At 39.4% G+C, this 23993-nt stretch overlaps 1 protein-coding gene across 31 annotated transcripts in view; it reads left to right on the plus strand.

The window, feature by feature from the left end:
- The window catches only part of DLG2 (discs large MAGUK scaffold protein 2), a 1987603-nt gene that overhangs the window by 1650875 nt on the left and 312735 nt on the right, over positions 1-23993 (plus strand). Inside the window, exon 1 of one of the 31 annotated variants that reach the window (XM_038568450.1) lies at positions 8121-8193. The exons of the other annotated variants lie outside the window; for them this stretch is intronic. The gene's annotated coding sequence lies outside the window, so the exon portion shown is untranslated. Of the gene's footprint in view, positions 1-8120; positions 8194-23993 lie in introns of those variants that run through there. 31 annotated transcript variants of the gene reach the window in all.

The raw sequence follows: 23993 nt of genomic DNA on the forward strand, positions 1-23993 counted from the left end.
CGGATGTTATTCCTTGAGAATGCCACCAGATGGCAGTAAAAGATTTTGCATAAAACTGTGTACACTGATGATCGCTGACCTGTTTGCTGGGATTTTGCCCTAATTGTATTTTTTTTTTTAAGGTTTTATTTATTTATTCATGAGAAACACACAGACAGAGGCAGAGACAGAGGCAGAGGTAGAAGCAGGGAGCCCAGTGTGGGACTCGATCCAGGGACTCCAGGATCACGCCCTGGGCTGAAGGCAGATGCTCAACCGCTGAGCCACCCAGGCGTCCCACCCTGATCGTATTTGATTAAGTTTTAAAACTGGTTACCATAATGCTAGATTTTTAAATTATAATTCAGGAATAAAAACTGGATTAAAAACTAAAAGTAGTATGTATGGCTTTGCTTTTTTTTTTTTTTTTTTTTTTTTTTTTTAATATTGAGGGAGTCCCATTTTTACAAGTAACAAAGCACTGAGAATCAACCAGGAGCTCTTCGAAGCCAAAATTGCTTGAGAAACCTCAAAATGAGAAATGTTATCCCTTTCTTAACAGGGACTGATCAGTGATTCTACTGCTTGAAGGAAAGAGAAGGATCAGTGAAGGGCCAGTAGTAAATCTTCCATATAATCTAATTGCTTGTTATTTCTCTGTGTTAAGTCTACCCTGGAAACAAACTTTCCCGATGTACCATGCTGGAAATGATGCTGTGATCCAAACTACAAACACATTTATTGCCTACATCTCTCATGTTTTTTGTGTAACATAATGACTAAATTGTGGCTCATTTTTTTCATATATCTTTATTCTACTGACACATTTATGATAGAATTAAGGAAGGTATAAACTACATGTTTCTTTCATTCTTCGACCTGCCTTCCTATTCATTGTACATGTGCATGCGTTAGTTATCTCTGAAATTGTGAATGTCACAGGAAAGCATGTTCTTTCTCTGTCTGACATAAATAAGTCTTCATTAGTATCCCCTTTGTGTGTGGTAGACTGTACATTAGGCTCAAAAAGATGGCAGTGGTTTACATCAAACATGTGAAAAAACTTAAATTGAATGTCAGATATCTTTCTCTTTCCCATGTTGGCCAGATTTTTCTCTGTCTGTCCTGATTTCCTTAATCTCTTACTACTTTCAAAGTCATGGTCTTTTTTTTTCTTTTTTTTTTTTACATAAAAGAGTACAACTCTCATCTTTCCTTCTTAAAAGACTCTCCTTTCAACTCAGATGGCTCCCCATTGTATTTTATAAAATCATATTCCTCCTTGCAAAACATCTAATACAAGTTATTAAGATAATATATCTATCATTCCCTTACTAACACCTACTTAAACCTTCTGTTAGGAAATGAGATCTCCCACTCTGTTCATTTATCCACCCATCCGTGCCTACAGCAAACTTGATAGGGACTTTCAGTGCCCAAATTACTTTGTTTTATAGGATATAGTGATGACTAAGCCATGTGTCATGTCCTCAAGATGCTTTTAGTCTAGAAGAAATGAGTCAGTTCACACAGAGTTATGTCATAAGAAAAGGACAGAGAGGCCAGGGAATTCCTTCATTGGAGCAAAACCTGACTGGCATTCTGGGTTGGATTTGCACTCTAATTAGTAATAAGAAGACCCTCCCAGATCCTCCTGCAAGCTTAAGATAAACCACCATTTTATCAGATCACAAAAGGAGAGCATGCAGTCCAGTACAGAGGTGAGAAGCCAGGTGCTTAAGAATTCTGAATGCCCTGAGCCCATGAGACATGAGATATGGGACATGAGGTAGGCCTCTGAATTGTAGACTGAGGAATCTGAGATCAAGGAAAAGCAATTTCCAGGTACAGCCAGGTGAAATCTGAGGAAATCCTTGACACACACTTCCCTCCCATCCAAAGTGAAACCAGGGAAACTCATGACTTCTCAAGGCTCTTCCAGCTCCAGCATTCTAGGAATGTATGCTTGAACTTTGTGTTTGGAAAAGGACACACTGAAAGTTTCTTAAACAATTACTTTATAATTAATAACTAGAATTTTCCCTTTAAATAAGGAGCTTTAAAAAACAAAAATAGGGGCAGCCCTGGTGGCTCAGCGGTTTAGCACTGCCTTTAACCCAGGGCCTGATCCTGGGGATCCAGGATCAAGTCCCACGTTGGGCTCCCTGCATGGAGCCTGCTTCTCCCTCTGCCTGTGTCTCTCATGAATAAAGAAATAAAATCTTAAAAAAAAAAAAAAAAGACAGAATTTGTTTAAAAATAAATAAATAAAAATAAAAAACAAAAATAAAAAGTGAAGGCCATGCACGCATTTGTGCTTTGTCAGAGTCCACTGGTTATAAATTAGTCATGAGAATAAGGGCTAAATTCCCCCATATAGATTTTTTAAATTTTTGTCTGCCCCCATCTCTAAAACCCTCATTTCTCTATTATCTAACCTCATTTAGCATCATGTCTTTCCTTGGAATAATCCCCCCACCCGATATCCTTCTGAATAACTTCTATTAATCCTTCAGATTTCAGGGTACTTGTTATACTCTCAAAGTGCCTTCTCATGTCTCCTCTCTCATATCCCACCCCAGCCTCCCTGACACACAGAAACATACCCAGGTTAGAGTTTCCTAATGCACACATATACCCAGTTCTTTCCTTATCACGCTTGCCATGCTAATTTGCAATGACATATTTAATACTCCATTTTTCTCACTGGTGTAAGCCGGGAAAATGTCTGTCTTGAGCTTCTGACACATAATAGATATCCTCTAAATAGTTACTAAATGAGTAAAGTTAGGTTATTACTTTAAATCAGTAGGTTCTTTGTGAAGACAATGAAATGATGCATAACCACTAATGCACGACTTAGTACATCTAGATTGTGCAGGACACAGTGCTAAGTACTGTCCCTATAGGTTGGCTCTTAACTTATTACCAAATTATAGGAATATATGTAATGTAACAGTATCTAAAGAATGTTTATAAGATTGTGCCTAAATATCTCAAAAATAAAAATGTCAAAAACGTAGTTCCGTCTTTGGTATAACAACCACTAGAGGGCAATGAAAGCAAATGTTGAACATCTTTTAAAGGGCAAACAATTGCAATTTTTTTCTAAATAAAATCTAGATAGATGATCTCTCTTATGTTTGGGGTAGTTTATAGGACCTCTAGGCTGTAGTTTCTGTGATTACAGGTTTAAGTTATAATTACTTCTGTCGTGTGGTATTAAAGCCTACATTATCTGTGATAATAATATCACCTTATATTTTGTGCATTATCTAATTTGAACTTCACACAAAACTAGCGGGGAATATATTCTTCCAATGGAAAAACAGGTTCCTATAAGAAAGCAAACTACCGACACCAATCCTATAAGTACTTGTTGACTGTTCCCACTTACCAGGCAAGCAAAACTCCTTGCCCAGGCAGACAGTCTAGGAAAATACAGTTCCCAAAATTAATTGCACCAGTTTAGAATAGAGACATCTGGTAGCAACTCCTTAGAAAAAGATTCTTTGGTTTTAGGTGACCACAGGTAGCCATCTGATAAGCTGCCACAGTGTCTATCTAGAAGCTAATTAGAGCAAGTTAATGTTGGTGCCTTGGAAGGGGACATGCTTCTGGACTCTAGGCTGAATGTACATGATATATTAGAAAGTGGAAGGAAAGCTGGGATGCCTGAAGAGGGAGAGATCAAGGCAAATGAAGTTAGATATAGGGATTCTTAAGCATGTTTGCTCTGGAGTCAGAAAGGGCAGTTCTAATTTGGCATACACACTAAAAATCGAAAACTAATAAATCTAGGGATCTATGTTGGCTCATTACGCATTTCAAACATGGAAGTCAATATGTATTTGTAAAATGGTAGAACTCAGGATTCACTTGCTAGAGAAGCCCTTGACTGCCTCTGTCTGAGCAGACATGAGAAGTCCTTTCTGCAGGGCCCCATAAGGCCTAGAAGAGGTGGGGCTGGCCTCATGCAGCTGTAGTAGCCATCTCTTGTTCATCTCTTGAGTTGCCATGAGCAGGGCTATGGGAGTCCTACGAGTTAGCCAGAGAGTGGGTGCTGCAGGAGGGTATTTCCTTGGCCCAGGGAAAGCTCTGTGTCTCCTGTGGGAGACAGATATCCTGCCTGGGGCTCAGCTAGCCCTGCACCCTCATCTCTAAGATGGCAATGTCAAGTATAAATATAAACTTATAATGGAGTTTACTTACAATTCATTGCAATAAGTTCTCCATTATAGGAACCAGATTGGCTAGAATAGCCTGTGCTATCACTATTTTATTAAAAGGCTTGAGTGATGAACTTGTCTTTGTGAATGTTGCTGAAAGCAAACTGAAAGGTGAGACAGTGGATCTTAAATATGGCAGTCCTTTCATGAAAATGCCAAAATTGTTTCCAGCAAAGATTGCCTTGTTACTGCAAGCACCAATTTAGGGATTATCACAGCAGGTGCACACCAAGAATAAATCTACAGGCCATGTCAGATGTACAGATGTATTTCTTAGTTCACACACCACAGCTGAACACAAACACCGGTCATTTGCAAAACACTTGGAAAGAGGGAGTTGGAAGAAACGAAGTATTTTTATTTGGTTAAGTTAAAGGACAGAGAAAGTAAATGTCCTTTACTTACTAGGGGGAGTTTCAGAGAAGTAGGATTTGAATTGGGTTTCCCAAGGCAAGGGTGACAGTATAACAAGTGGCTATCAAGAAGGTAGAGCTTTCTCAGCCCAGTAGAGAGCATGGACAGAAGTTCAAAAGCTACTGGTAAAGGATACTAATGGCAACACTGGAAGTACTTGTCTGAATCACTGGTTTTGGAAACCTCTACCCCTGCGTACATTTTCATGTCTTCATTTTAGTTTCCTTTGAACATTTTAAACACTTCTTCTCCCACATATCCTCTCACACTTCTCCTACGCACTCCCAATCCTCTGACTCTCCCACATACGTAGCCAAAAAAAAAAAAAAAAAAAAAGTAAATGAGATTTCTCTCTCTCTCTCCTTCGTACTAATTTCCTCTAATCTTTTGTTCAGTAATATGTCACAGTCAGAACAAGTTTCAGCTCATTAGCTGACATTCTTATGTCGTTCCCTTGAAATAGTCAAGGATTTACTCTTTTTCTTAATAGCCAACAATAAATGAGTTTTAATGTCTCTTATCCTTTGCCTGAGGCTGAAATTTCCCCAGCATCAAACTCAAATTTGAGCCATCTAAAACAATTCTGGAAAAACAAAATGAGGCAGATTTATTTTACCATTTTTTCCTTAATCTAAAAAGCAAATGACATATATTTTGCCCATTACACTTTTTAAAACCAGGAAATAATCCCCCAAAGCAAATTTTAAATATTATATGCCATTCATATTAAAAAGTATAAAATTAAAATTTGCTTTTAGTAGTATCATCCACTAATAGCATTAAGTTGAACCATGCAAAATTGTCACTTTTGTAGGTCAAATCAAATACTGGCAATTTTGTATGGTTCAAACTAATATTCAAACTAATATGGATTTGTATCCATCTAGTACTCATAGAATCCCCACAGATGTCTCAGTCCTTCATCTTTTGGTTAGAGATTACAGCCATAGATGTAGAATGCAAAGAGTCTTCAGAGGGGTTAGGCCAAAAAAGCTGTTTGTATTGGTTTACTTATTTGAAAAGAATATTAAGGCAGGAATGTTTTCTAACTTTCCATATTCAAAGCAACAACCACCATTCATTGAGTAGTTTTTGTATCCATCATCTTATCTTATTCAGTTCCAAATATTACTGTGCAACTCTTTGAGAGTAGATATTCCTGTCATCACTTCATAGATGTGAAAATATAGTCTCAGAGCAGGTAGCTTGTTCAGAATCACACGGTGGGTGTAAGACAGTGCCAAAATTCCACACTTGAATCTAGTGGACAAAACCCACACTCTTTCTCTTCCATCACACTATAAATCTGTCACTGATTTGTTTTTTAAGATTTATTTATTGATTTTGGGGAGACAGAGAGTGTGCATGCACGTGCATGTGGGGGGGAGGGGTGGGGGGGGCAGAGGGAGAGAGAGCATCTCAAGCAGACTCCCCACTGAGTGCGATACCCAATGCAGGGCTCAGTCTCAAAATCCTGAGATCATGAGAGAGAAGTAAACAGTTCTCCAAAATGAAATACTGATTCTCATCAGTACTTAATAATATAGATACATGTTAAGTTTCTTGCATAGAAACTTTGAATTTCTACAATTACAATCTTTGAGATGAAATCCTAGAAGATAGGAGATCCTCGTTTAGAGGATACAACAGAGGCTGTATCTAAATAACCTTGGCATCCTTAAGACATGCCATAGGACCTGAAACATAATTAAATCTCAGATAGATGCTTCTAGAATGAGTTTTTGAATGAGTAAATAAATGAATGACTTTTATAATAGAAGTAAGCAGAATAACTACATAGCTCTTTGTGGAATCAAATATCTTACAGTATATATGTTTTTTAACTGCATGATTGAATCACAGAATCATAACTCTGAATGGAACCTCACAGACTCCTTTGCACAATGTTTGTGTGTTTAATAAATGAAGGAGCTAAAGTACAACATTCCAAAGCTAATTGGTGACAAAATCCTGTCCATTGAGCATTCTGGAAAACATACCAGTCTCTGGATTTTGCCACCTATTGGAACATAAAAGCACTAATCTAAAATAGAGAATTATCCTATGTATGTTTTGATTCCTAGGATAAATACATATGTGTATATATGACTATATATATACATATAGAACTAAGCGCAGGACAGCTTGCTTTCTTTAAGGAAATAATAAAGTTAATTGTTTTATTGCATACGTGTAATTGTTAAAGATCAATATTAGCCAGGAATATCATGCCTGTAAGGCAAAAGGTTTTTTTTGCTTAGAGAACTCCACCCATTTACTGATTTTGGGGTATATTCAAAGTCCGGAAAGGAAACTTACGTGGCCAGACACCCATAAGCCAGCTTTAAAGAAGAAAATAAAAGGGTAAATTTTCATAGATAAAACAGATACTTTTACATATGTTATCCTAAAGAACACATTGTACAATTATACACACTTGTCTTGGTGATTTATTATTTTTACCTACATCTATTTTATCTTTTATTCATTGAAAAAGTCATACCTTTTGCCTGGTTTCCCTTTCTCATGATACCTGGCTTTTAGAAGGAGCAATATTTAAAACCTGTATATTCTCTGCAAATGGGTGGTATGTGTGCATAATCACCTATTGTCATCTAATGTTCATGGTTTTCAATCAACACTTTCACATTTCCAATGTGACTTTTCCCCTAAGTGCTTCTTCAACCCCATACTTTGTATCTGGGGCATATACTAAAATTCTATCAACACAATGATGTTTTCATGCTTTTAAGAGGGAATGATTTTTTTGGTGGATGGATAGGAAATGGAGGTTACCATGAAGGTGATGTAAGCCTTGAACTATGCCCACATCCAAAAGCCCAAATTTAAGCTGCTGTTAAGTGGCTGGTGCTAGGTAAGGAGCTGGGGGCAAATGGGGAGGCAACTTTGGAATCTAGATTATTTAGGTTTTAGCAGCAATGTTAAAAAGGAGGGCAAACATTCTATCAGTTTCTTGATAGGCAACAGCGCTCTGCATTAGAAAGAACAAGTGGGTTTTTTAAAAAAAAGGTTTTCCAGCAGTTCCAGGGCTCTATAAATCACAGGGAGCTTCCCTAGAAGCCCAATGAAGAAAAACCCTAAGTTAAGGCTTATCCTTGCCTTAGAGCCACAGAGCATCAAATATAAACAAGACAGCCTGAAGCAGCACTTGGAAATGCAAGCAGAGATGATTTTATTTCATTTTCAGAGCAAGCTCTTCTGGTTTGCCTATAGTTGACAGCCAAGCCAGTGTTTTAGTTGTACTAACGGTAGAATAAGGAAACTTTTTAATTTCCTATTAGTGTAATTACAGGGCTCTCGCAGAAAGTCGGCTTGCACTTCAGATGCAGAATAAAATTCCGCTTAGGTGGTGAGCGCTGAGCCGTAGGCTCCTCGCCACGGAGCAGGAGAAATCGACCAGCGGAGGGAAAAGAGGACGTAGCCGGGGAGTGGAGGCGGGGGGCGGGGGGGGGGCGAGAGGGCGCGGCGGCGGGAGGGCGCGGAGCCGGCCGCGGCGAGGGAAGGCGGGGGAAGCGACGGGACCGTGGCCGCGGAGGCAGACGCGGCGCCGGTGAGGCCCGAGGGCGCGGGAGTCGGAGCCGTGGCGCGCCTCGGGGGGCCCGGCCTTGGGGCGCGGGGCGCGGGGCGCGGGGACTTCGCCCGGCGGCCGGACGTCTGGCAGGCGAGGGAGCAGCACCGGGAGGCTGCACGCGACTAGGCTGCCGAGGGGAGCCGAGGGCAGGGGCCTCCAAGAACCTGGAATTCCGTGCGTGGGCCCCGCGGCACTGCCAGCCCCAGGAGCGCCGGCGGCCGGGCGGGCGGGCGGGCGGGAGGTGCTCCGCCGGGGACCGAGCCCGAGGTCGCGGCGGGTCCGGGGGGCGGGGACCATCGCGGAGCTCGCGGGGATGCCCGGGGCGTCGGAGCTGCTGCCGCAGGGGCCGGCCCGCGCGGGGACACCGGGAGGGGAGGGCGGCTGCGGCTGCACCACACGCGCCCCGGCCCCGCCCGGCCGTCGAGGCGCACGCAGCTACCTTAGAAGTCATCCTTTTGTGACATCTTGGGATGGGATGGGATGGGCTGGGCTGGGCGTGGGGTCAATGCAGCAGCACCCTGGCATTGGTGGCGATCAGAGGAACTGAGGCCGGAGCAGCCAGGCTCACAGAGAGAGCAGCCAGAGTCTAGGGAGAAGGACACAGCCTGTATAACACACATCGGAGCTCTAACCCACTTCTGCGGGGTCAGAGGCTTTTAACCTCTCTGTGCCTCAATTTCTTCCTTTTTTAAATTATTTTTTATTTTTTAAGGTTTTATTTATTTATTCATTCATAAAAGACAGAGAGAGAGAGAGAGAGAGGCAGAGGGAGAAGCAGGCTCCACGCAGGGAGCCCGACGTGGGACTCGATCCCGGGTCTCCAGGATCACACCTTGGGCTGCAGGCGGCGCTAAACCGCTGAGCCACCCAGGGATTCCCTCTTCCTTTTTTTAAAAGCTGACCTTAGAAAAGTTCTTGGAAGGATTAGCATTAACAAGCACAGCATAGTACCCTCTTGCTCAAGATTTGGTTACTGGTATTACCCTTATCAGTAACTTCTTTGCCCCCACAGTTAAATTTCTGGTCACAGTTTGAAGAAAGCCAATTTTACTGGATTTCTTCCTTCTTTGTTCCTCTCTCTTTTCTTTACTGTTCTCCTCAATTTTTTCCCCCATCCTTCTCATTATTTACTGAGCATTTACTTTGTGACAGGAACCAAACCATGGCAGTGGAACCTGATTTCTTGATGTTTTTTTTTCTCTCAGGCAGAGTGGCTTTTTGGCTTTGTTCACATCCAGAGCTCTGGCAACTAACCATGGAAACTCACTTCGCTGGGGAGTTGTTTTCTGTGGGGAGCAACATTCTGTGCGCTAAATTGGGAGGGCTGGAAGGAGGGAATTGGTTAGTAATTAGAAAAATTTAAATGACTGAAAATACCTCTCTGACTGTGTAGATGGAAAATTTTCTGATGTTTACAATATTCACTTGGGACTGAAGGTAAAAGATTACACACAGTCTTGGCTGCTTTTAAGAAGCCCTGATACATACTTGAGAGAACAAATACAGTGATGAAAGAGAGATAATTCCAGAGGATGCAGTTCTTCCTCACCCTTTTGATTTTATGGAGTTTGCCGTTTTAGAGAGTTTTGAACTCTATCTCTTGCTTCTTCTGGTTTTACCAATGATGAGAAAGAAACTTTTCATAAAATCATTGACTTTGAGAATTAAGGTTCTATGTTGTGTGGTCTACTTCCCTGAAGAGGCCACATTCAAGATGGCAGCTCCAACATAAAAAAAAAAAAAAATGCCCATCCTTAAAGAAAGGATCCTTAAGATCCTCCTTGTCATTATCCTGCATATCCCCTCCAGTAACTCTCCTGTCTTCACTTTCTAGTTTGTCTCCTTTTCCTTATTAGCCAATGGAATTGGCCACCAAATTTTTGGTTAATGATGCTTCCTTAGAGGAAAAGGAGTCCTTGGGAAGCTTAAGACCTCTTCAGAGTAGAGGAAGAGATTCATGAGGCACATGTAAGTGTAATCACTCTAAATAATAGTTTATGAGGAAGGAAATTTGTGCCCCATCCTGGGAATACAAGGAAAGTAAAACATTGGCTAGGACAGCCTTCATAGGGCTTATGGTCTAGTTACTGACACTGATTCATTTAAAAAAAAGTAATTTAAATTGAAAAAGAAAGCAGGGATCCCTGGGTAGCGCAGTGGTTTGGTGCCTGCCTTCAGCCCGGGGCGTGATCCTGAGACCCCGGGATCAAGTCCCACATCAGGCTCCCTGCATGGAGCCTGCTTCTCCCTCTGCTTGTGTCTCTGCCTCTCTCTCTATATCATGAATAAATAAATAAATAAATCTTTAAAAAAAAAAAAGCAAATTACATAACACTGCTGGTGTGATCTATTTTTGAAGACAGTAACTATATAGGAAGATAAATATAAATATTTTTGCACCTATATACATTCAGTCACTGATATGTATCTAGTATTATTCTAGACATTAGGACTATAGCTTTCCCCACACTTACCCATGTGTGGGGAAAAATGCATAAAAGTTATATATTCAATTTATTACCAGTGGTTACTTGAAAGTTAGAATTGAAAAAAGAGATGTACTTTCCTTGCTGTTCTTTTGCATTATTGTAATTATTTATTTATTTATTTATTTATTTATTTATTTTTAAGATCTTATTTATTTATTCATGAGAGACACAGACAGAGAGAGAGAGGCAGAGACACAGGCAGAGGGAGAAGCAGGCTCCATGCCCGGAACCCGATGTGGGACTCAATCCCGGGACTCCAGGATCATGCCCTAGGCCAAAGGCAGGCAGTAAACCGCTGAACCACCCAGGGATCCCCTATTGTAATTATTTAAAATGAACTTGAGGGGCACCTTGAGGGTGGCTCAGTCGGTTAAGCATCTGCCTTTAGATCAGGTCATGACCTTGGGGTCCTGGGATCGAGGCCCATGTTGGGCTCCCTGCTCAGCAGGGAGTCTGCTTCTCCCTCTGCCTCTCCTTCTGTGCTCTCTCTCCCTCTTGCTCTCTTAAATAAATAAATATTTTAAAATATAAAATAAAATGAACTTGAATTCTATACTTAACAAAAATAATAAAGCACTATAAGGGGACAAAAATCCATATAATAATGCCAGGTTATGAGACTAATGGCCAAGTGAGTGTACAGACCATTAATAGGAGGCCTGGAAACGTAGAACTTGATGAGGACACGAAGGAAGATCGAAACTTTAGGTAATCCTAAGGAACAGGAAGCATGACAGGGAGAAAGAGGTCCATAAGGAATGGTGTCGGGCTAGGAATGTGCAGGAAGCTTCTGGTTGCAGCAGAGGGTTTTCTAGGGAGAGGAGGTATGTAATAATATGGGGGAGCAAACAGTAGCATTCTCATCTGACCTTTGCCACAAATACAGAGGAGCATGCAAGTGACTTCATTTCCTGGGCCTCAGTACTCTTACCTGTGAAATGGGAGGAATGACAAGATCAACTCTCATGTTCCCTTACATCAGAGAAATCTATGGTCTTATGAGACTAGAGAGAGGTATAGTAAAAACCAGATTATGCAAAATCTTAAAAAGGAAGATACAAAATTTTCACATGACCAACAAACAGTGAGGAACTTAGAAGAATATGAGCATCTGCATCATATGTAAAATGTGAAAAACAGTATGTAAAGAAAAGTAGACTGTCCATGATATATAGGATGGCTGTCAAAATAATAGGAATAGAGAAAACAGAAGGAGTAATGGAGGGAGAGAGAGACAGAGTTTAAAGGAAGGTTTGCTGGTCAATCAGAAGTCTAGTTCACAGGGCGCCTTGGGTGCCCGACTCTTGGTTTTGGCTCAAGTCGTGGTAGGGTTGTGAGATCAAGCCCTGCATCGGACTCCCCCTCAGCCTGGAGCCTGCTTGGGACTCTCTCTCCCTCTCCTTCTGCCCCTCTCCCCTCTATAAAATAAGATGAATAAGTCTTAAAAAAAAAAAAAAGGTCTACTACACAGTAATGGATTGTATCTTGATAAATAAAAACAATAACATGAGTTTTGTTTTCATGATACTGAAAGAAAAGAATAAAGGAAAAGTTATTTGCACAGAATACCAGCTAATGATTCCAGCAGAAATGGAGAAGTAGAAAATCACCAATTTCCAACCCTAAGTAAAATAGTTGTTTTAGGCAAGCATAGTCAATAGATGCTAAGAAATATTGAGATGAAAGTTTATTGAGAAAAAGGATAGTCATGTGGTCTCAAAAAATTACCCTCCAGATTTGCTGGAGGTGTCATTCTAAAGGTGCCCTTATTTTATATTTTATATATTATATAAAAATATTTTATAAATATTTTATTTATTTATTCATCAGAGACACACAGAGAGGCAGAGACACAGGCAGAGGGAGAAGCAGGCTTCATGCATGGAGACCAATGTGGGACTTGATCCGGGGACTCCAGGATCACACCCCGGGCGGAAGGCAGATGGTCAACCGCTGAGCCACCCAGGCGTCCCCAAAGGTGCCTTTAGAGAGATCTGGTGGTCCTTAACCAAGTGACCAAAATTACTATCACCAATAGTGAGACAGCCTCACATTTTAGTCTTCCTAATGTGATACAGTAAGAATTACACAATGTTACTCACTAGATTTTGATAAAATTGTTTGATTCTGATCAGGAAGAAACAGACAAAACCAGAATGCATTTAGTCTTTAAATATCTACTTTGAACTCTTAGAGAAAGAAAAAAAGAAAAGAAAAAACTCAGGGTCATAAAGAAGAAAAAGAAGGTGGTTTTTTAGGTTAATAATGAGTAAAGACATAACCAAACACAATTGATAAACCTTGATTCAACCCTGGATTGAAGAAAAAAAAAAACTATAGAAGACATTTTGAAGAACAACTGAGAAAATTTGACTAGGTATAGTATATTGGATGGTATAGAATTGCTGTTACCTTTTTTGATTTAGTAATGATAATGTGTTTGTGCAGAAAATATCTTTATAGTGAGGAGATGCCTTGCTGGTATGTTAGGTTTGGAAGTAGCAGGATGTCTGCCATATATTTCTGAGGGTTCAGAAAAAACAAATGTGAATGTTTATGTGTGTATCGGCAGGCAGAGAAAGGGAGCCAGAGGGAGAGAGAACAAATGTGCCAAAATATTAACAATTGCTGAATCTTGAGGAAAATGTCTTGATCTTTATGTACAGTTCTTCAAAAATTTTCTGTAGTTTGTAATTTTTCAAAATAAATAGTTGGAAGGAGGTCTATTGCAGTAGTCTAGATGGAGATTTAGAGCTAGAGTAGCAAATTAAAAAAAAAGAAAAGTAAAAATATTTTGAAGGGACAATAGATGAATAAATATCATTTCTCAGCAATAGTGGTAAATATAATTCGATTTCTATTCAGCATTTGTGCCTGTCAGGTCTCCTCCCCTTCATCTAATTGTATAACAATTGGAAAGAGGATTCAAGAGTCCTTGACACAGTTTCCCTGAACTCGGAAAACCTGTTTCCTGGGAGCTTTTAGGCAGTGAGATGATAACCTTATTTTTAGGTAAGGAATAAGTAGGAGAAATGACGATGTAATTATAGACAACAATCAGATGCCAAGATACACATAAGCACAAACACAAAAGAATGTCATTATCCTGAAGAACTATAGTGAAACAAACATCAGGTGAGTTCTGCACGCAGTAGCTAGAGTTAGAGTTCTGCTTTTCATGGTTTTTGACCAAGATAATTCCACTAGCACCTTATTCCTACTGAAGCCTTTCAATACTTTAGAAATGGACTATTTGACAGATATAACCGGTTTTTTCTTCCATTAAAATTAATTTTAATGCTTATGATTAAAGTCATCCATGCAAGGGGAAAAGAAAAGAAACCAAGAACCTCTTCCATGTATAATCTCATTGAGGTTCATTTGGAATTAGCATATCTATGTGTATTTCTTATTGTAGGTGCGACTGCATTTTTTGAAAGGACAATTTTTCACTGCATGTGACTGTACCACATTTTGCAGAACATTTAACATGCCTGCGCCTTGCACAATTAATGTCAAAGCTCACCCCAGACTCTGACATTTTAAGAACAAAGAATATCCCCCTCCTCCACATTTCCATGCCCAGTGGAGAACTGCTCTTAGATCCTAAGCCACTGAGGGCAGAGCCATTGCTTTCTTCACCAGTACATTCCAAAGCTCCGTACAATGACTGTCACAAAGAAGACGATCAGAAACTCTCTGTTCATTGACTTTATGTAATGCATGAATATTTGATTATAACTTACATTTTTTCTATAAACGTCACTGTGATTCTAGTGTGTCTTGGCAACCCTTTTTTTTTACTGTCAAAGTAACACAAATCTCAAATTCAGTAGTTAAAACTTTTCTTATATAACTTTGAAAATTGTTATAAGACAATACATGTTCACTTAAGGATTATTCAGGCACTACTAAAGACTGTAAAATAAAATGTAATCTCTTCTTTCCTCTTCAGCATTACCCCAGTCATCATGGCCTCAAGACCATAGCCCACTAAAGCCTCTCTTAGCATTTGGTTGTGTAGCCTTTCAGGCATTTTCTATATCATCTATCTATCTATCTATCTATCTATCTATCTATCTATCTATCATCTATCTCTCTTCCTTCCTTCCTTTTTCTTTTAATAATCAAGGTTATCTATATATGTATAGTTTTGTTATAGTTCTTTAATTTAGCAATATACCACAGATATTTGTTGGTATGAGAATATTAGGCATGTATGCCCTTGTTTTTAATGGCTACATCATATTCCCTAATACTTTATTTAATCAATTCCCTATTGATGATTTTTTATGATGTTTTTAACAGTAGATTAAATTTAGCAATAGTTCAATATCAGAAACCCAGAAACCACAGAAAACTAATTTTTTTTAAAAAAAATGACTGAGCATTTGCAGTCAGCCCCTTGATTTCAAAAGTAAGAACATGCCAAGCAAACTCAGAAGGTTGCTTTTATTACCACCATCCATCAAGGAAAGGCCTCAGCTTCAAATCTGACACTAACCTGAGGGAATCCATTGGCCTGGGAAGCACACACATCCCATCCCAGAGTAGAGGGCTTAGAGTGTGAGATACAAAGCAGATCTCAGAAGGTAGAAGTGTAGCCTCACACCCCAAAGTTTTACCTTTTGCCTGAGCAGTTTGGGGGCATGGGTGATTTGCAAGTGAGTGATTCCCTAGGAACCATGTATTCAGGGGAATTGAGACATGGGATGGGGGCTTCAAGGTTGTCATATCTACAGCTTTACATAGCTGAGAGAGACACTTGTACCAACAGACACCCATGCCCAAAGTGCAGTATGTAGACAGAACCCTGGAATGAAGAAAATGGGTCTATTGTAGGTGGTATGGGCCACTGTTTCCATGTTCATGTATTCCCTCCCAGAGCATATCTTAAAGAAGGCTCCAGAGCCATTTCACTATCACCTATGTCCTCATTGGTGATAGAGGCTCAAAGGGCCAGAGATTTTTGTAAAGCATAAGAGTAAAAGTACAACTTGAGACTAAAATCAAGTATATATGATGAAGGAGCAGCTAGAGTACATAGAGGACAAGGAGCTACATCTCCACAGAGCTGCCTGCATCTGACTGAGCATCTGTCATTAGAGAATTTTTTAAGAATAAAGATTCTTGGGGGCAGCCTGGGTGGGTCAGTGGTTTAGTGCTGCCTTCAGCCCAGGGTGTGATCCTGGAGACCCGGGATCAGGTCCTACGTCAGGCTCCCTGCATGGAGACTGCTTCTCCCTCTGCCTGTGTCTCTGCCTTTCTCTCTCTCTCTCTCTCTCTCTCTGTCTGTCTCTCATGAATAAATAAATAAAATCTTTAAAAATAAATAAATAAAAATTTAAAAATAAATAAAAAAGATTCTTGGACCCCACCCCCAAGGATTCAGATTTAGTGACTCCAGTTTAATCAACCATTCTCCTGCATAAAGGACAAATTCCTTCTGAAAAGGACTCTGATCAGCATTTGGCTCATAATAAGTATGCAATAACTGGTGGTCAGATTTTAATTACTTAAATAAAATAATGTGATCTAGTAGCTATCATTTATTAATTCAAGGAGTATTGTGAAATATCTGCGTAGTATTGTAGGCCTTAGAAGTATTGAGGCAAAAGAGACAAAGGTCCTATTCACAGGAAGCTATTCTTGGGGTGGGTGGGATAATCACAAAATATCAGGTGGACCTAAGTTTCATAAGAAATTGAAAAAGGGTGTTAAAGATAGGCTACCAGCCTACTTTATTTTTTTTTATTTTTATTTTTTTACCAGCCTACTTTAAAAGGGACAGTCTTTAAGCTGAGACTTATAAAAATAAGGGGTCAAATATAAGAATTGCTAAGGAAGACAGTTGGTACGAGTGACCCAAGGCTGGAGGGAAATTGGACTTAGGTGAAGCAAATCTAAAGCCCTTGTGCCTGTGAAATAGTGAGGGAGGCAGAGGCCAGAATGAGATAGAATGAGAAGGATTGGTCAAGGTCAAGGCAAGTTGTTTGGATTGTATCCAAAGTACACCAAGAAGTCGGTGTAAAAAAAAAAAAATTAGCAGGAGAGAGGCATGGTCTGATATACATATACATATTTTGAAAAGATCCCAATGGTTGTTGGGCCAAAAAGGATAGAGGGGGCATGGGGGGCCAGTGTGAGAGCAGAGAGCCCAATCAGGGGCCTAGTGCAATATACCTGGGAGAAGTGGTCGCTTTGCCAAGAGGGATGGGGGAGTTGGAAAAAAGTGGACTTGCAATATGGTTTGGAGCTAGAGTAAACAGACATGCTGATGGATTGCATGGCCAGGTGGGAAAGAAGGAGAATTAAGATTGGCAAGTAGGTTCTTGGCTGAGTGGTTTGAGTGGTGAATGGTCGTATTACTCCTTTGCTGAAGGTGGCAAAATTGCCCAGACACAAGTTCAGGAGAAAATTAAGAGTTTGAGTTTGAGGGACGCCTGGGTGCCTCACTGGTTGAGCATCTGCCTTCGGCTCAGGTCATGATCCTGGGGTTCTGGGATCAAGTTCCTCATCAGGCTTCCCACGGGGAGCCTACTTCTCCCTCTGCCTATGTCTCTGCTTCTCTCTGTGTATCTCTTATGAATAAATAAATAAAATCTTTTTTAAAATGTTTGATTTTGAGCATGGTAAGTTTGAAAAATTTTAGACATCCAGCTGGAGAAGTGAAGTAAGCACATAGATTTACAAGTCTAGAGTTAAGAATCAGAGGTAGAAATACTAGTATTATCTTGTATTTATATAAGATGTTATAAGGAAGACTTCAACTATTTTTGCTTACATACTCTTGCAATATATTCTTGTACTCAAAACACAGGAATCCTGTTATTTATTGTCTTAGCCTATACTAAATTGGGTTTGAAAAATTATGTTATATATGTGAGATTATATGTATAAATATATAATGTAAATATAAAAATACATAAAATAAAATTATATATAAATGTATAATATATAAGTATATAATAAAAGTATGTATAAATATATAATATATAATTATGTAATAAAAACATATATATAAATATTTGGATTATTTTTAGTTAAAGTCTTCAAAATGATCAGCTCTCTATATGTCCTGGTAAACTAAAACATTTTTCTTTTTTTTTTAATACATGTTTATTTTTGCATCAGCAAGCCAAATTTAAAAGGGATGTTAATTTTAACTGCCAAGCTGTGTAAATATCCAGTATCAGTTTTTCATTCTGCCTCTGCTCCAGGTGGATTCTGGTCTTGAGCTCTCATGCAGCTACTGTCAGAAATGTTATCACTCTGCAACAAGCGCAACAGCCTCCAGGAGGAAAAAGAAACTTAATTAGAAATTTCCACTTCAAACACAATTTATAGTTTATTCACTCTGAGACATGCTGGAGGGTGTTTGGAAAGTTATCACTAAATGAACTGTTTGCTTTTCTCACGTTGTCAACAGAATACATATTGAGCATGGAATATATTTGTTTATTAAGCACTGGATGGGGGACCTCAGTGATTTAGTATAAGGCTCTCTTTCTATATGAAGAAACTGAGCCCCTGAGAGGGAAATAGACTCCCAAAGTGAAATAAGCTAACAGCAGGGTGAGACTGAAACTCAGGACTCATAATTCCTAAGGCAGTGCTTTCCAGAGTGCCATTCTCCCTCTTTCAGTACCTATAACCCTAGTACTTCTCATTGCTCTGCTGAGTCTTTATTGAGATAATTTTATACTAGTCCAGGTCATCCTCTTTGTGTGTGTCAGGGGAGGTGTCAATAATAGCTAATAATTATATATCCTTATTATATAGCAGGCGCTATTGCTAACTAATCTGACCTTCGTACAGCAAGCCTCTTCTACAGCTGGGGCTAGTCACATCAGGGTACTGACTGACCTTAAGGATCCCCAGACTAAATTGATTATTAACATTAATTATTTCTCTAAGCTTCAGATAGTTATTTCTTCACTACCAGCAAAATCGTAGCTGTCCAAGAGACATAGCAAACTCAACGTGTCCAAAGTAAAATGTGTTATCCTGTTGTCCAAACTCATTTTCTACCCTGCATTCCCATTCTGAATAATGATATCATCACTCCCCTGATGACCTTTCTCAGCTTCCATTTCCAAACATTCACATTATTATAAATATTATTTAAACTCTATGTAGTCCCTAGAAGTATTTGAGAACAGCTATCTAGAACCTCTCTCTGTGTCCTCTCTCAAGTCTATGGCCCTTTCCCACAGTTCCATTCTCAATTTTCTTTTTTTTTTTAATCTTAATTATTTATTCATGAGAGATACAGAGAGAGAGGCGAGACATAGGCAGAGGGAGAAGCAGGATCCCCACAGGGAGCCTGATGTGGGACTCGATCCCAAGACCCTGGGATCATAACCTGAGCCAAAGGCAGACACTCAACCATGAGCCATCCAGGTGTCCCCATTCTCAATTTTCTAATTCAGCCTTGCATCATCAACAATTTATAATATTGCAATAGTCTCCCATCTCATTATCCTCTTTTTCATCATTTAGTTCTTCAACTCCAACTTTTCACTCTTGCCATAGTTATCCTAGCCCAAATGTGAGTCAAATTGTGTTAAATGCTTCAATTGTGTTAAACCATCCCCTCCTCAGCACCACCACTTACTGAAAAAATTGTTTTAACTTGGCATTCAAGGTCCACTTCTGCGGGTACCATGTTTTTTCTCTCCATGTTCTATGGCAGCCATTCCAGCTTGCACACACTTTAAGATTAAATGTGGTATTTATAGTTTCCTTACTTCCCTCACAAGCATGTGATAAGGATCAGTCAATACATGGGAAGCTTTTATTATATTTGTTTATAGGTAAGAAACTTATTAGGTAAGAAATATGAGATGTGAAAACAATTTACTACTGTCTATAAAACACTTCTGAGATGTTATTTTTAAGCCATGGAAATCATCAAATTTCAAATAACAGGGGACCTAGAGACAGTGGGGCCTGGAACATTCCGTTTTCCACAGCAGCTCAGTGGCTGGCCTGAGTAAGTTAGTGGAAGAGTTAGCAACTAAACACAAATTTCTACCTCACTACATCACATTACTTTAAGAAAATGAGAATAGATTTCTTCCCCCTTGAGAAAAGTTGGAGCCTTCTACATTCATTTAATTCACTGGTAGTACATTTGCTTATCTTATTATCCCTAGTCTCTCTGAATAAAGTAGAAATAGTTTGGATTCTGCCCCAGTTTCTTCCCTGCTGCCCCATGCCATGTACCAGCTAGACCCCCCGCTATGAAATAATGTACTTGAAATAGTCCCCCTGTGTTCTGTACCGACTAGTTTTAATTGAAATCTGGTGCCAATTATCTCCCCCTTTCCCACGGGGTCACCTCTTTGCATTTTTTCATGATGATTCAGTTAAATTTGTAGTTTTTAGCTACTTTTATTCCAAGACAATCTTACACTAAATCTATACTTTGATTTTATTATTGCCAATAAAAGCCATTTTAAAATCCTGGTTCATAGGTAATAGATATGCTCTAGTAGGAATAGCAACCACTGATGACCTACTCAGTGTGTGAAGTATTAAGTGCATTATTCGCATTATCTCCAATCATCCTGACAACAAACCAGCAAAATAGGCATTAATATCTTTGTTGCATATGGAGAAACTGAAGCTCAAATGGGTTAGGTAACTTACCCAAGGTCCTGGAGTTAAGAAATAGCAGGATCAAGGTTTGAATACTGCCCTCCAACTCTAAACCAGTGTTCTTCCTGTGACAGTTCTCAGAGCAGGCAAATGACTTGAGCTGAGATGGAAAACCAAAGCAGGGCAGCCTGGGTGGCTCAGCGGTTTAGCGTCACTTCAGCCCAGGGCGTGACCCTGGAGACCCGGAATCGAGTACACATCAGGCTCCCTGCATGGAACCTGTCTCTCCCTCTGCCTGTGTCTGTGCCTTTCTCTGTGTCTCTCGTGAATAAATAAATAAAATCTTTTTTTTTTTTTAAAGGAAAACCAAAGCAGCCACAAGCAGTGGCACTGCCCTTTGAGAAGCATTTCCAAAGTGATCAGTTCATCTGAAAGGCCCTTAGCAGGGTTGGCAACAGCAGACACCTCCTGCATTTTCTCTGGCTGTAGTGCTCCTAGGGTATAGGAGTGATGGTAACGTAATATTTCTCAATTCTAAGTTGAGAGATGGTTCGCCATTACATCAAAATAAACTCTACATTCGCTGATATGGCTTGTCATGCTGATTGCCAGATCTTTGGAAAGCATTAATATGTCATAGTTAGGAATGATTAGGAATTTTACTCAGTATCAAGCTTTATTGACAATTTCAAGGATAAGAAAAATCATGAGACACAAGCAAAACAAAGAGAGATTCAGATTGCCTGAGTTTAAGTCTTGGTTTTGCCATTTATAACTAGTGGACCTGGGGGATCTATTTAATTACTGTGCCTCAATCTCTTCCTCTGTAAAATGGGCATTATTATGTGTTCTTACTTATAGAAATATTATGAGGGTTAGGGAATTAATAATAGGAAATGATTAGAACATTGCCTGCCACAGAGTAAGTGCTATGTGCATGTCAGCTATCATCACCACCTCTACCATCATCATCATCATCACCACCACCTTCATTTCTCCCTTGTTGTCACTCACCTCCTTCCTACTCTCCTTTTTCCCCTCTTTGCCATTTGCTAACAACTACTTTCTTTTCTTCAGATGTGTCAAGTCCCATCCCACCTCCAGACCTTCACATGTCCCTCCTCTCTCTACCTGGAATACTCTTGCTACTCCTCTACCCATACTTCCCTCCACAGCCCTCTGTGGGCATTCCTACCCATCCTTACCTGGATAGCTCACTCACTTCTTGTTTCTGATTTCACTTCCTCCAGAAAACTTTCTCATACCCCTTCACACCTTCAGTAGGGCCCCTGTTCCTGTCATAGCATTTCCCCCCTGCTGCTTAATTACGTTTTTTTAGTTATTGAATGGTGAATTGCTTTATAATAGCTATATGCCATTCACTTTCACTTCCTCTCTTAAATTGGAAAAAGAAATAACTAAAATGGTTAGTTTTTAAAAACAAAACTTGTATCAGCACTGTGTTTACCTGTAGATACTATACTGGGTATACATTAAAAGTTAATAGCCTAAGCAGCCCACGTGGCTCAGCAGTTTAGCGCCTGCCTTCAGCCCAGGGCGTGATCCTGGAGACCCGGGATCAAGTCCCACGTCAGGCTCCCTGCATGGAGCCTGCTTCTCCCTCTGCCTGTGTCTCTGCCTCTTTCTCTCTCTATGTATCTCTCATGAATAAATAAATAAAATATTTAAAAAAAATAAAAAGGTTAATAGCCATTAGTAAATATCCCCATTGTCATACTTCACCTCACATGCATTCTGCTGAGTCTCTGATCAGGTATTAAATAAAATCAAGATTCTAGAAATAACACTCATAAGAGCCACCCCAAAATGGAATGGACATACTAAGGAAAGGAAGAGTTCCCTGTCACTAGAAGTATGTAAGCTGAGGCAAGTGGTCATTTGGTAAGAATGATATGGAAAGACGAGGAAGGAAGTGAGGTCCTTTGACCTAGAAATGAGAAAACTATCCTCAAATGTTAGAAAGAGAATCATATAAGAAAAAAATACTAAGAAAGAAGAAATGTTTTGTGAGCCCTTGGAAGAAGGGGGTAGAACCAAGAGGTAGAACGTTCCAGGAACATGATTTAGATTCAACACAAAGAACTTTTTTTTTTTTTTTAATCATGAGAGCTGACCCCAAGTGGAATGGATTTCTGTGAAGGACAGTGAGTACATCAGAGTAAAGCCAGTGTCACATCAAGCTTAGATGACCATTTTCCTGGAATAATGTAATGTGAATATATTTTCCACCCATTCACTTATTTGTTCACTCATTAGTTATTGTGCACCTACTATTGGCCAGGTGCTATGCTAGGGACACAAGTTCCAATAAGATGAACTCCTACCATGAGGGGTTCACAAGTAAGCACAATCTGTAGTCCATTCAGACTGAATCTTTAAAAACTGAGAGAAGTTTTCCAGGTGAAGAAGAGATGAAAAATTATGTTCCAGACAGAGAAAATAGCATGTGCAAAGATATAGATATGCCTAAATTAAAGAAAATAAAAAGGTCAACAGGATGGGAGACAAGGATATAAGAATATATAATGTGGCGGAATTGGCTTAAAGGCATACCTACATGCAAACGGGCTCTCCTCATTTCTGAAATTCTCTGATTTTGATATCATTATTTTTAAAATACTAAAAAATAGATAAAATTTTCTGGAAAATATAGAGTCATTTACTCAGATAATCTCTGGAGCCCCAGGCCAGGAGACCTAGTGGTTAAGGTAGCCAATATAATATTCATCTTTTAAAAACAGAGGAAAGATTAACTCTGGACATGGTGCACTGTTCACCTTTACATTAGCATCTGAATAAAACCTACAACTACTTGAATTAACTAGAAGTGCTAAAATCTCTATTGATTACCAACATGGTTATGAAAAGGATGTCATAACAAATAGATTTTCTTTGTATGATTCAGTGAAAGGTGTATACATATACAGCAATAGATGGAATTTCTCTAGCCTGCCCAAAGCTTTGGCTTCAGTTTGGCATAATCTAATCATTATAAACTGGGTCATGGTGTTTAAACCAGGTTGCTTGAGGCCATGGTAAAGCCAACCAGGGTGCCACACCCAACTGTGCTCTCTCAGTCTCAGGGAGCTGGAGAGGCATGCTTCAGAATTGGAATCTTATAAGCGTAGACCCTCAGAATTGAATAGAATATTAAAGGAAGAGCAGTAGGAATTGGAATTAAGAGCTTAGGGGTTTTAATTAGACTATTTTAAATTCTTAACCTTTTCTAACTGTTTAACTTTGAACAGGTTAGTGATTCTCTCTGAGCTCAATTCCTTTATTTGTGAAATCGGAAAAATAATCTCAGCCTCCTAAGGATTATGAACTAATGTATAAATATCTAAGTGTAATAATGTAATAAATATATATTATAATAATTCTTTAACATATAATATGTATAAGTACTTGAACATGCTTGAGGCTCAATGAATGTTAACAATGGTTATAATTATCAATCTCAAGAACAATGATATCCAATCCTCCAGTCTGTGCTTAAAGAAAAATTTAAGCTGAAGTAGAAAAATAAAAATAATAAATATATGAGGTTCTGTCACACTTGGTATTTTAAAATGTCCTGTCAGGGACACCTAGGTAGTGCAGTCAATTAAATGTCCAACTCTTGGTTTCAGCTCAGGTCGTGATCTCAGGGTCATGGGACAAAGCCCC

Source organism: Canis lupus, chromosome 21 (genome assembly GCF_011100685.1).
Source record: "Canis lupus familiaris isolate Mischka breed German Shepherd chromosome 21, alternate assembly UU_Cfam_GSD_1.0, whole genome shotgun sequence".
In the NCBI taxonomy this organism is placed as follows: domain Eukaryota; kingdom Metazoa; phylum Chordata; class Mammalia; order Carnivora; family Canidae; genus Canis; species Canis lupus.